Here is a 13,936-nt window from a genome sequence, read left to right as displayed (position 1 = left end):
TTAGGTATATGTTCAGCATTTCTTGCCTCGCATTTTCTTTTATCCTGCACTTACATAGATCGTTAGACACATGGAACACTCATGAAATGTATGTATTCCAAATAACAATATATTATCTAGCCTATACAATTAAAGGTACGTTGCACGCTGATAAAGACACTTGAACTCGGAGAACTTTAAGCGCAAGTAGAGCTACGGCGCATGGGGGTGATAGCAAGCTGCTTGTGCTGATTGACACATTTGCAAAACAAAAGACGCTAATGGAGAGGGAATTTAAAGTGGTCTGGGATTACAAGTTTTTTCATAGGCTTCAGAGATTTTAGTGTTAACCATTTCATTTACTTTGTGGTCAATTTTACATAGTAAGCTCTTATATTCCTTCGTTCATTGGCCACACCTCTTACAGCATCCACTAGTGCATTTTGTTACTTCAGAACAGCATCCACCACTACATAGCTAGATGGTTTTGTAATATTGTCTGAATCAAAATAAACAGGCAGTGGGCTGCAACTCGACTTTTTACATCAACTTTGATATCTGGCCGCTTTTTTATTTCGGGCACTGTGCAACTTTCTGAACATGAACTTTCAAGTGTCTAAGCCATTCTGTATCACTCAATCAACTTCCTTTTGTTGCTTATACCACTGCTTAAGCCAAGAAATTTTAAGATTTTCCTTGCCTCCACTTCACATTCACTGAAATTTTTCTTTTTTCAACGTGCTTTTACCATTGTATTTTTAACAATGCACTAAATGGAAGGGGATATTTAAATTGATTTGCATATTCAAATATACAGAATTCAGGGAGGAGTTGGGGTGGAACTTTAGGTGAATGCACGTGCATTAAATTTCTTTGGGATTTATAAAGGGGAAGTGCATGGAACTTGGTATATGCACAGTTTCATGCATCTGGTTCCAGTTTTATCCATAAACAATGTTTTAGATAGATAGATACTTTATTAATCCCAAGGGAAATTCACATTTTTGTGTGAATTCTACACACAACGTTATACATGAGGTCCCAAGTGACTAAAACAAGTAGGTACTAATGATCAGTGACATAATCATGTCATTGTGATGTTAAGTGAAACAAACAGCTGTGTTGAGGGAGTAAAACTGGACAAGAGACAATCATACTGAAAAGGTGGGACTACAGAAGATGTAGTGGTTTGATTTGTAAAAGTTAGCACTGTCTTAAGACATAAGGTGGTCATCCATTATCATCAGTCTTTCCCACGCATACATTTTATAGCAAACAGGTGTTTCCAGATGTTCTTTCTAAGCTCTTCTAGAATAAAAAAGGGAAGACAATCCCCTTCCTTGATTTAAATGCTTATTCTAAAATGTTATTAGTTAGATCCTGCCACATTTTGAAAAAGTTTTGTACAGATCCTCTAAGTTAGAATTTGATTTTTTCCAATTTCAAAAGTATATAAAATCAGTTACCCACTGACTTAAAATAGGGGAATTAGGATTCTTCCAGTTGAGCAAGATAAGTCTACATGCCAATAGTGTAGTAAAGGCAATCACAGTTTGTCCTTCTCCACTTTAAGCCCGTTTGGAAATATACCAGACACAGCAGTTAATGGATTAGGAGGAATAGTGACAGAAAGGCTGTCTAAAAGGCTTTTAAAGATTTTGGTCCAGAATGATGTTAATTTGGTGTATCCCAAAACATATGGCCCATATGGAACTTGATTGCAATGTTCACAGGTTGGGTTTTGCCCTAGAAACATTTTGGACAATTTTAAATGAGACAGATGTATTTGATATATAATTTTAACTTGAATTATTGTGTGCTTTGTGCATATGGAGCTCAAGTGAATTCCGTACATTGCTACCTTCCACTCCTTTCCTGAGATGTTGAGTGAGAGATCCTTTTCCCACTGTACTTTTGGATCTTTGAAAGGGAGGGACTTAAAATGTTTTTATATATTACAGTGATGCTGTCTGAGTCCTCAAGACTGATCAATATTTTTTCTGGCATAGAGGTTGGTAGGAGGTGAGGAAAATTGGGCAGGTTTTTATTAATAAAGAAATATATTACTGGAAACTTAAATTTGGAGTGTAATTGTTCATAGGATGCAAAGAAGTTATCTTTGTACAGATCTCTAAGTGATTTAATCTCAAATGTTTTCCAGATATTAAAAACCATGTACGTTTGAGAGGGTGAAAAAAGGTGGTTATCATGCAGAGGTGCCACAGATAAGTTCTCTATCTTAAAATACTTCCTACATTGGTTTCATATTCTGAGTTAGTGAAGCACAATTGGGTTGTTATTATATTGGCGATGATGTGTACTTATTGAGGTACAAAGCAAGGAATATAAAGAAGTACTGCAGTATTTTATTTCTATTGTGGACCAAGCCTTTGTATGTTCAGCTATTTGTGTCGATGTTCAGGTTTTTATCGCTTGTATATTTGCCGCCCAGTAATAAAATTTAATGTTAGCTAGAGACATGCCATCTTTCACCAGTCTATGTAGGGTCACCCTTTGGATACATGGATATTTTGAATTCTAAATAAATCAGGTTAATGGTTGAATCTAATTTCTTAAAAACTGATTTATTGATGTATATTGGAATGATTTGAAATAGAAAAAGAAGCTTAGAAAGGATATTCATCTTGACGATGTTAATTCTTCCAGCTAAAGTGAGATAAAGAGTAGACCATCTATGCAAGTCTTGCTTAATTTTTTCCATACAGATGGCAAAAGTTTGTTGATAAAGAGCTTTAAGTCTACTTGTGATGTTTACCCCTAGGTATTTACACTGACCTGCGATGATAAAAGGGAAGGTTTCCAATCTAATATTGTGTGCTTGAGAATTCACTGGAAATTTATTCAAATTAATTTTGAGACCAGAAATCTTTTGAAATTATGTTAGTGCTGTTAGGACTGCAGGCACAGTATTTTGTGGATCTGATATATACAGTACCATATCATGTGCGTATTGGGAAATTTTCTGTTCAAGTCCTTCTCTGATAATCCCCAGTGGCTCAATGGCGATTGCAAAATGCAGTGGTGACAAAGGGCATCCTTGTCTAGTACCACGTTCTAGTTTGAAGTAGTCTGAATTAACGTTGTTAATACAGACTGAAGCTTCTGGGCTTTTATACAATAGTTTGATCCATGCACAAATGCTCAGGCCAAACTCAAATTTCTCCAATGTAGTGAAGAGGTTGTTCCATTCAACCATATCAAATGCTTTTTCTGCATCAAATGATAATGATATCTCTAGGGTGTTTGAATATATTACATTAAACAGGTGTCGAAGATTGGATGCTAAGTGTCTGCCTTTAATAAATCCAGTTTGGTCTTGTGATATTACCGAAGTAAGCACTTTCTAAATTCTTCTAGCTAGGGCTTTGGAGAGTATCTTAACATCATTATTCAGAAGTGAAATTGGTCTGTATGATGGACATTGTATCCATCCATCCGAGATCGGGTCGCAGGGACAGCAGATTGAGCAGAGATGTCCAGACTTCCCTCTCCCCAGCCACTTCTTCTAGCTCTTTCGGGGGAATCCTGAGGCGTTCCCAGGCCAGCCGGGAGACATAGTCCCTCCAGCGTGCCTGGGTCTTCCCCGGTGCCTCCTCCCGGTTAGACGTGCCCAGAACACCTCACCAGGGAGGCGTCCAGGGGGCATTCTGATCAGATGCCCGAGCCACCTCATCTGACTCCTCTCGATGAGGAGGAGCAGTGGCTCTACTCTGAGCCTCTCCTGGATAACTGAGCTTCTCACCCTATCTTTAAGGGAAAGCCCAGACACCCTGCAGAGGAAACTCATTTCAGCCACTTGTATTCGCGATCTTGTTCTTTCGGTCACTACCCATAGCTCTTGACCATAAGTGAGGGTATGAACGTAGATCGATTGGTAAATTGAGAGCTTTGCCTTACGGTTCAATCTTTTTCACCACGACAGACCGATGCAGAAGCCCGCATCACTGCAGACGCTGCACTGATCCACCTGTTGATCTCACGCTCCATTCTTCCCTCACTTGTGAACAAGACCCCGAGATACTTATGGATGCAAGTATGTTTTGGATGAAGTTGCTATCATCCACATTGGGTGCATAGATATTTATCAAGATCACTTTACAGTTAAATAAATTACCCATAACGATCACATATCTCCCTTCAGGAACAGATACTACATCTGATACTACAAATGAGATTGTTCTATGTATAAGAATTCCCACACCTCTAGTTCCCTTTGTATAGCTGGAATGGAATATTTGGCCATTCCAGTCTCTGTGCACCCAAAACTAATCCTTGCTTAACAAGAGGGTCTCCTGTAAAAATACTAATTTAGCGTTTAGACCTGCTAGCTGAGAGAATGCTTCCTTTCTCTTTAATTGGACATGAAGATGGCGGAGCACGTAGTTGCAGCAGCTCGGTGTCTCACCAGTCAGTGTTGTGTTTGGATGTTTTTGTTTTTGCACGTTTTGTGCTTTGTTTCATGTACAGCTAGTGAAGCAAATATCATCTTTAGCCGAAATGATCTCCTCAAGATCGGAGTGAGTTATCGTGTGAGCGTGACTATTGAATTTATCCGCTTGTATACAATACCGGAGGAATTAGCAAGGAGACCAGGTGCTTCATGGATTACTATCCCAGCGGGAAGGCGGCGTCGAGATAGAAGGAGGAAGCGAGGCTGCCGGGCGGGTGTATTAACCAGGCTAAGGAGGCAGACATTTAGACCACCGCTCCCCAGTCTATTTCTTTCAAATGCCAGATCCCTGGCGAACAAGATGGACAAGCTAAGGTTACTAATAACAGCGAATAACCGCATTAAAGACTTGTGCATCCTTCTGATTACCGAGTCCTGGCTGCATCAATCCATTCCGGACTCGGCTATTGAATTAGCAGGCTACACCGCCAGCGCCAAGATCGAACAGAAGACTCCGGTAAGAGAAAAGGAGGGGGAATCTGCTTATATGTAAACAACAGTTGGTGTACTAATACTGTGATTACAAACCGCCATTGTTCACCGGACATAGAATATCTGACTGTTAAATGCAGGCCTATTTACCTGCCAAGGGAATTTACTGTCATTATAATAACAGCTGTACACATACCACCAGATGCGAATGCTAATGTGGCGTTAGCGCTTCTGCATGCAACTGTTAGTAACAAACTGAGTAAATACCCGGACGCTGTACACATTATAGCTGGGGATTTTAATCATGTAGATTTAAAAATAGTAATCCCTAATTTCCATCAGCATGTAAAGTGTGCCACTAGGGGCGGTAATACTCTGGACAAAGTTTATTCTAACATCAAGAAGGGCTACAGGGCCAGACCTTTACCCCACCTGGGCCAGTCTGACCATTTGTCCTTGCTCCTAATTCCTGTTTATGCCACCATCAGGAAAACTGCGTCGGTCAGCACAAAGACTGTTACTTCATGGCCGGAGGGTGCCTCTCAACAGCTGCAGGATTGTTTTGATAAAACCAACTGGAACATCTTCAAACATCAAGATCTGGAAATATTCACGGACAGTGTCCTTTGCTACATTAAACACTGCATAGATACTGTCACAGTGGACAAATACATCCGGGTTTACCCTAACCAAAAGCCCTGGATGACCCGGGAAGTTCGACAGCTGTTAAAGGAGAGGAATTACGCCTTCAGGTCCAGAAACAGTGACCACTATAGTATGGCAAGAGCCAACCTGAAAAGAGGCATCAGGGAGGCCAAGGCGGATTATAGGAGGAAAATCGAGTGCCACCTGGAAAGCAAGAACAGCCGGCTGATGTGGCAGGGTATCCAGAAGCTGACGAATTACAAGACCAACCTAGGCGCTGCTGAAGGTGACCTAGCATTGGCGGAGGAGCTAAACATCTTCTTCACTCGTTTTGAGGACACTACACCGGATGCTTTAGAGGCAAGGCAATACCACACAACCCATCATGGTATCATCATCTCCCTGGAGGAACATGAAGTGAGGCATACGCTGCGGGACGTAAACCAGAAGAAGGCGGCTGGCCCTGATGGCATACCAGGATATGTACTGAGGGCCAGCTGGCTGAGATCTTCACCAGGATCTTCAATCAATCCCTCGCACAGTCAACGGTTCCACCCTGCCTCAAGACCTCCACTATAATACCCTTGCCCAAGAAACCTCACATCTCCAGCCTTAATGACTATCGACCAGTGGCACTCACCCCAGTGGCAATGAAATGTTTTGAGAAGTTGGTTCGTCATCACATTACAGCAGCCCTACCCCGTGGCCTTGACTCGTATCAGTTTGCTTACAGAGCAAATCGATCTACTGAGGACGCTATAGCTATAGCACTCCATGCTGCTACAACACATCTGGAGATGCAAGGAACCTATGTACACATGTTGTTTGTAGATTACAGCTCTGCATTCAATACTATTCGTCCCAGCAAACTGGATGTCAAACTAAAAGACCTGGGGCTTCCTCACAGCACCTGCAGATGGATCAACAGCTTCCTCACTGGCCGCAGACAGAAAGTGAGAGTGGGCCGTCACACATCACCAACTCTAAGCCTCAGCACTGGGTCACCTCAGGGCTGTGTGCTTAGTCCACTGCTCTACTATTCTACACATATGATTGCACCCCCGCCCACCAGAGCAACATTATTGTGAAATTTGCAGATGACACTACCGTGGTGGGGCTCATATCTGGGGCATATGAGTCTGCCTACAGAGATGAGGTGGAGCAGCTGTCTTCTTGGTGCAAGGGTAACAACCTCCTCTTAAATACTAAAAAGACAAAAGAACTCATAATAGACTATAGAAGAAACAAGACAGAAGTTCAACCACTAAGTATCAGCGGTAACTGTGTGGAGAGGGTGGCAGACTTTTGGTTCTTGGGAGTCAACATAGAGGAAAGCCTATCCTGGAGCGAGAACACCTCTGAGTTGCTGAAAAAGACCCAACAGAGACTGTTCTTCCTGAGGGTACTCAGGAGGAATAACATCACACAGAGACTGCTGGTGTTTTTTTATAGAGCTTCCATAGAAAGCATCCTAACATACTGCATATGCATATGGTATGCTAGCTGCACAGTGGCTCAGAGGAGAGCACTTCAGGGAGTCATCAACGTTGCCCAAAGGATTATTGGATGCCCTCTCTTTACACTAGACGATCTACACGGCTCCCGCTGCCTCAAGAAAGCCAATGACATCATAAAGGACATCTCACACCCTGGCCACTCCCTTTTTGAACTGCTACCGTCAGGAAAATGGTACAGAGCAATACACGCAAGGACAAACAGACTCAAACATAGCTTTTACTCAACTGCAATAGCACGTCTTAATGCCACTAAAAGTAGAAATGGTCACAAATAGCTATATGAGTTACGTACTTATGTATGCACTAATTTATGTAAATCGCACTACTGTATGTTGTTTATATTGTTTGTTTAGTTCTACCTGTTTTCTTTTATTGTTATATATGTGATAAGGCACTGACCGGAGACATCTTTTTAATTTCGTTGTACTTGTGACAATGACAATAAAGGATCATTCATTCATTCAGTTCGTGATTCAGACCTTTAACATTCCAGCTCACAAAGTTAACTGTTCGGTCATAGAGACATTGCCTCTGAACTTTTGTTGTCATTTTGTAGTTTTAAGTTAAGATAAGACAGCTTTGACTTTAATTTCCAGTATTCCCAGGAGTTATTGCCATGAAGCCTATTGTTACATTGGCACTTATAATTAGAAGGATTAAAAGGATAAATTACAGATATAAAAGAATAGATTACAGATAGCTTCCTCTCTTTCTCTCGTCCCCCATTTTGCCTTCCGTCATTAGGCTGGACCACACTTCACAAAGTCCCAGTCCTCTGACATACTTGATCCCTGTATGCGGTAAGCTGCTGCTATCTCGTTGTCTGATTTGACGTCCTCTCCAAATATTTTAGAGAATAGTGCAGCTATGAATTTCACAGGGTTTGGACTTTCAAGATTCTCAGGGAGAACTTCAATTCTAATATAATTCCTTCTGCATCCATCTTCCAGTGCAGCAAGTCTGTCGCAGAGAACTTTGCATTCGGAACTTGCAGCCATTGCTTTTCAGATGCCAGTTGTTCAGCTATTTCAATTTGGTGTTCTTCTATAAATCTTGAAAGCTTTAGACTGATCAGAATTATTTTGTATTACCTGTTTTATTTGGTATTGACCAAAGAATGTAGTTGTGCATTTACAGTAGTTTGTGTTTTGCTGTAACACAGCTTTTCACTGGTCAGAATTAAGATTTTAGTTTATTGTATATACTTATTTTATTTATTTAAAATAAACAGAGTTGTATAATGTTCTACAGTATATTTGTCATGTTCAACTTCTTACTGAAAATGAGGTTAATTTTGGTTTAAATATTATTTACGGTATCTTCACATCTCACTTAGGAGTTAAAAGGAACCTTGACAGAAATAGTTATTAGATTTACAGTGGTGTGAAAAACTATTTGCCCCCTTCCTGATTTCTTATTATTTTCTTATTTCTTTTATGTTTCTGATCATCAAACACATTTAACCATTAGTCAAATATAACACAAGTAAACACAAAATGCAGTTTTTAAATGATGCTTTTTATTATTTAGGGAGAAAAAAAATCTAAACCTACATGGCCCTGTGTGAAAAGGTAATTGCCCCCTTGTTAAAAAATAACCTAACTGTGGTGTATCACACCTGAGTTCAATTTCCGTAGCCACCCCCAGGCCTGATTAGAACATTAGAACAATCTAGACGAGAAAAGGCCATTCAGCACAACAAAGCTCGCCAGTCCTATCCACTTGTTTCCTCCAAGAAAACATCAAGTCGAGTTTTGAAAGTCCCTAACGTCTTACTGTCTACCACACTACTTGGTAGCTTATTCCAAGTGTCTATCGTTCTTTGTGTAAAGAAAAACTTCCTAATGTTTGTGCAAAATTTACCCTTAACAAGTTTCCAACTGTGTCCCCGTGTTCTTGATGAACTCATTTTAAAATACAAGTCTCGATCCACTGTACTAATTCCCTTCATAATTTTAAACACTTCAATCATGTCACCTCTTAATCTTCTTTTGCTTAAACTGTAAAGGCTCAGCTCTTTTAATCTTTCCTCATAATTCAACCCCTGTAGACCTGGAATCAGCCTAGTCGCTCTTCTCTGGACCTTTTCTAGTGCTGCTATGTCCTTTTTGTAGCCTGGAGACCAAAACTGCACACAGTACTCAAGATGAGGCCTCACCAGTGCATTATAAAGGTTGAGCATAACCTCCTTGGACTTGTACTCCACAGATCGTGCTATATAACCTAACATTCTGTTAGCCTTCTTAATGGCTTCTGAACACTGTTGGGAAGTTGATAGCTTGGAGTCCACTATGACTCCTAAATCCTTCTCATAAGGTGTACTCTCGATTTTCCGACCGCCCATTGTGTATTCAAACCTAATATTTTTACTTCCTATGTGTAATACTTTACATTTACTGACATTAAATTTCATCTGCCACAAATCTGCCCAAGCCTGTATGCTATCCAAGTCCTTCTGTAATGATATAACGGATTCCAAATTATCTGCTAATCCACCTATCTTGGTATCATCTGCAAACTTAACCAGCTTGTTACTTATATTCCTATCTAAATCATTTATATATATTAAAAATAGCAGCGCCCTAGCACTGACCCCTGTGGAACACCACTCTTAACATCGGCCAGTTCTGATGAGGTTCCTCGCACCATCACCCTCTGCTTCCTGTGTTTCAGCCAATTCTGCACCCATCTAAAAACATCACCCTGAACTCCCACTTCTTTTAACTTGATGCCCAACCTCTCATGTGGCACCTTATCAAATGCTTTCTGAAAGTCCAGATAAATAATATCATAAGCTCCACTTTGATCGTATCCTTTTGTTGCCTCCTCATAGAATTCCAACATGTTAGTAAAACACGACCTCCCTCTTCTGAACCCATGCTGACTGTTCAGAATAACTCCTGTCCTTGCCATGTGTTGCTCAATCTTATCCTTACTAATTCCTTCCATTAATTTTCCTGTGATGCTTGTTAAACTTACTGGCCTATAGTTGCTTGGATCTGCCCTGTCACCCTTTTTATATAATGGGATGATATTTGCCATTTTCCAGTCCTTTGGAATCTCTCCAGTGCACAGTGACTTCCTAAAAATATGTGTCAAGGGTTTATATATGTACTCACTAGCCTCCTTAAGAACACGAGGATAAATATTATCTGGTCCTGGTGATTTGTTTGATTTCATCTTATTTAATCTGAGCAGCACTTCTCCCTCTACAATTTCCAAATCCCTCAGTACCTCCTTAGTAGTTGCGTTTACCTCTGGGAGGTTATCCACTTGTTCACTTGTAAACACCTCAGAAAAATGTAAGTTTAGGGCATCTGCTATTTCATTGTCTGTATCTTTTAATTCCCCTTTACTATTCCTGATGAACTTGACCTCCTCCTTAACTGTTCTTTTACTACTAAAATACTGAAAGAATCTCTTGGGGTCTTCTTTCGCCTTATCTGCTATATTCCTCTCCAACTGTCTTTTAGCCTCTCTGATATCCTTCTTAACACTAGAATTACCAGAGCCTACGAAAAAACTCGTAATTCCGTCCCACCTTAAACTGCTTCTTAAATCCCTTCACACCTCTCCGCCAGCGCCCTTTGTCTTCTAAATGTGCTGATAAAGAGAAGCTAGGAGCAGCCGGCTATTCCATCCCCCCACCAATTTAGAACGTGCACGAACTTCTCTCAGCTCATGCCTTGATTGAGTATCTGGGAGTGAAGTGGAGTTTTAGAGTGGAAATAATAGATCGTTGTTTGGAACACACGCATTTCATGTCTGTTCCGTTTCTACAGTAATCTGTGTCAACACATTGTTAAAACAGAAACGTTTTTTATTTTCTAGTAGTAGATGACAAAATGTAGGCATAAACTATATAATGTATGAAGCCTGAAGTCCTAATAGCAAAGAAACATTTTCACAAGAATAACACAATTGCGCTTTTATTCAAAAATATAACTGCAGAAACAAAAAGCCGCCTTAACATGCGACATTGACACCAGTTTACTGTAATTGCCTCCGTGGTTCAATAGACTCAGCCCCCGCTTGGGAATCAAGGGGTCACGAGTTCGATCCTGCGCCCCTCCGTTTTGAGAAGTAAACTGCTCTTATTCTTACTGTTTTAGAATAAAAGCATACATTTGATTTCAGTCTATAACAGCCGGTGCAATTTATGATCCTTGTAAAGGTTAGCTTTTTTTTTTTTTTTAACCCTAATTTGTCTTATCAGTCCACAAGGTATTTTCCCAAAAGTCTTGGCAATCATTGAGATGTTTCTTAGCAAAATTGAGACAAGCCCTAATGTTCTTTTTGCTTAACAGTGGTTTGCGTCTTGGAAATCTGCCATGCAGGCCGTTTTTGCCCAGTCTCTTTCTTATGGTGGAGTCGTGAACACTGACCTTAACTGAGGCAAAGTGAGGCCTGCAGTTCTTTAGATGTTGTCCTGGGGTCTTTTGTGACCTCTCGGATGAGTCGTCTCTGCGCTCTTGGGGTAATTTTGGTCAGCCGGCCACTCCTGGGAAGGTTCACCACTGTTCCATGTTTTTGCCATTTGTGGATAATGGCTCTCACTGTGGTTCGCTGCAGTCCCAAAGCTTTAGGAATGTCTCATTTGTTCCTGAATTTCTTTGGATCTTGGCATGATGTCTAGCTTTTGAGGTGCTTTTGGTCTACTGCTCTGTGTCAGGCAGCTTCTATTTAAGTGATTTCTTGATTGAAACAGGTGTGGCAGTAATTTGGAAGTAATAGGAAACTAAAAAAAACTCCACGATGGATTAATAAAGATTTAAAAAAGAAGTCGCAAAGGAAAAAACTGCTGTATAAGGCATATAAGACTAATGACTGCAAAGAGAATCAGAAGCGTGTGAGAACATGAGGGCAACCATTAACACTAGAATTACCAGAGCCTACGAAAAAACTCGTAATTCCGTCCCACCTTAAACTGCTTCTTAAATCCCTTCACACCTCTCCGCCACCGTCCTTTGTCTTCTAAATGTGCTGATAAAGAGAAGCTTGGAGCAGCCGGCTATTCCATCCCCCCACCAATTTAGAACGTGCACGAACTTCAGCTTGATTGAGTATCTGGGAGTGAAGTGGAGTTTTAGAGTGGAAATAATAGATCGTTATTTGGAACACACGCATTTCATGCCTGTTCAGTTTCTACAGTAATCTGTGTCAACACATTGTTAAAACAGAAACGTTTTTTTATATTCTAGTAGCAGATGACAAAATGTAGGCATAAACTATATAATGTATGAAGCCTGAAGTCCAAATAGCAAAGAAACATTTTCACAAGAATAACACAATTGCGCTTTTATTCAAAAATATAACTGTAGAAACATAAAGCCGCCTAAACATGTGACATTGACACCACGTTATTGTAACTGCCTCCGTGGTTCAATAGACTCAGCCCCCGCTTGGGAATCAAGGGGTCACGAGTTCGATCCTGCGCCCCTCCGTTTTGAGAAGTAAACTGCTCTTATTCTTACTGTTTTAGAATAAAAGCATACATTTGATTTCAGTCTATAACAGCCGGTGCAATTTATGATCCTTGTAAAGGTTAGCTTTTTTTTTTTTTATTCACTTTTCATTCTCTCAGTCGCGTTCAGAATCAATCCATATAACCCCATCTGACACGGCTGTTTTCACTAAAGACGCGCTATAGCTCTGCAGTGTACCACGATGCATACTAACGCCAAACTCCCCCCAACACAGCCCCCCACCGGATTCTGACACACAAACGCTGGCGAAGCTGCCTTCTTCGTATCTCACCGCCACTTGCTTTTCTTTTATTCAGTTTTATTGAGTGTTCCTGCCAGTCCCGCATGTTGCTGTATGCTTTTTCTTTTGTACTCCAGGACATGCAGAGGAAAGAATGGTAAAGACCAGTAACTTCGGCGCTATATGCAATCATCAGACACTCCCCATCTGCCCGTGTCGCTCAAACACAGGAACATATATTGGTGTAAAAGTATAACAAAAGTGCACTTTTATTCAAGTGCACTTTTTCCATCGCCTTTTCCTGTAAGAAGCAATGTACACACTTCTCTCTATGCTGTGGTTTCTATTACTTTTACACCAATATATGTTCCTGTGTTTGAACGACACGGGCAGATTGGGAGTGTCTGATGATTGCATATAGCGCCGAAGTTACTGGTCTTTACCATTCTTTCCTCTGCATGTCCTGGAGTACAAAAGAAAAAGCATACAGCAACATGCGGGACACTCAATAAAACTGAATAAAAAGAAAACCAAGTGACGGTGAGATACTAAGAAGGCAGCTTCGCCAGCGCTTGTGTGTCAGAACCCGTGTTTGTTGTTAGTATGCATCGTGGTACACTGCAGAGCTATAGCGCTGCCTTTAGTGAAAACAGCCGTGTCAGATGGGGTTGTATGGATTGATTCTGAACGCACTGAGAGAATGAAAAGTGAATAAAAAAAAAAAAAGCTAACCTTTACAAGGATCATAAATTGCACCGGCTGATATAGACTGAAATCAAATGTATGCTTTTATTCTAAAACAGTAAGAATAAGAGCAGTTTACTTCTCAAAACGGAGGGGCGCAGGATCGAACTCGTGACCCCTTGATTCCCAAGCGGGGGCTGAGTCTATTGAACCACGGAGGCAGTTACAATAACGTGGTGTCAATGTCACATGTTTAGGCGGCTTTTTGTTTCTGCAGTTATATTTTTGAATAAAAGCGCAATTGTGTTATTCTTGTGAAAATGTTTCTTTGCTATTTGGACTTCAGGCTTCATACATTATATAGTTTATGCCTACATTTTGTCATCTGCTACTAGAATATAAAAAAACGTTTCTGTTTTAACAATGTGTTGACACAGATTACTGTAGAAACTGAACAGGCATGAAATGCGTGTGTTCCAAATAACGATCTATTATTTCCACT

The 13,936-nt window shown here is 40.5% G+C and overlaps 1 protein-coding gene across 1 annotated transcript in view; it reads left to right on the top strand.

The window, feature by feature from the left end:
• LOC120525736 (Golgi-specific brefeldin A-resistance guanine nucleotide exchange factor 1-like) overlaps nucleotides 1-13,936 on the top strand; it is a 235,662-nt gene that overhangs the window by 157,670 nt on the left and 64,056 nt on the right. The window lies entirely within an intron of this gene.

This window comes from Polypterus senegalus, chromosome 1, assembly GCF_016835505.1.
Source record: "Polypterus senegalus isolate Bchr_013 chromosome 1, ASM1683550v1, whole genome shotgun sequence".
In the NCBI taxonomy this organism is placed as follows: Eukaryota; Metazoa; Chordata; class Cladistia; order Polypteriformes; family Polypteridae; genus Polypterus; species Polypterus senegalus.
Note: the sequence above shows the minus strand (reverse complement) of the source record. Positions and strands in the feature narration are given on the sequence as shown.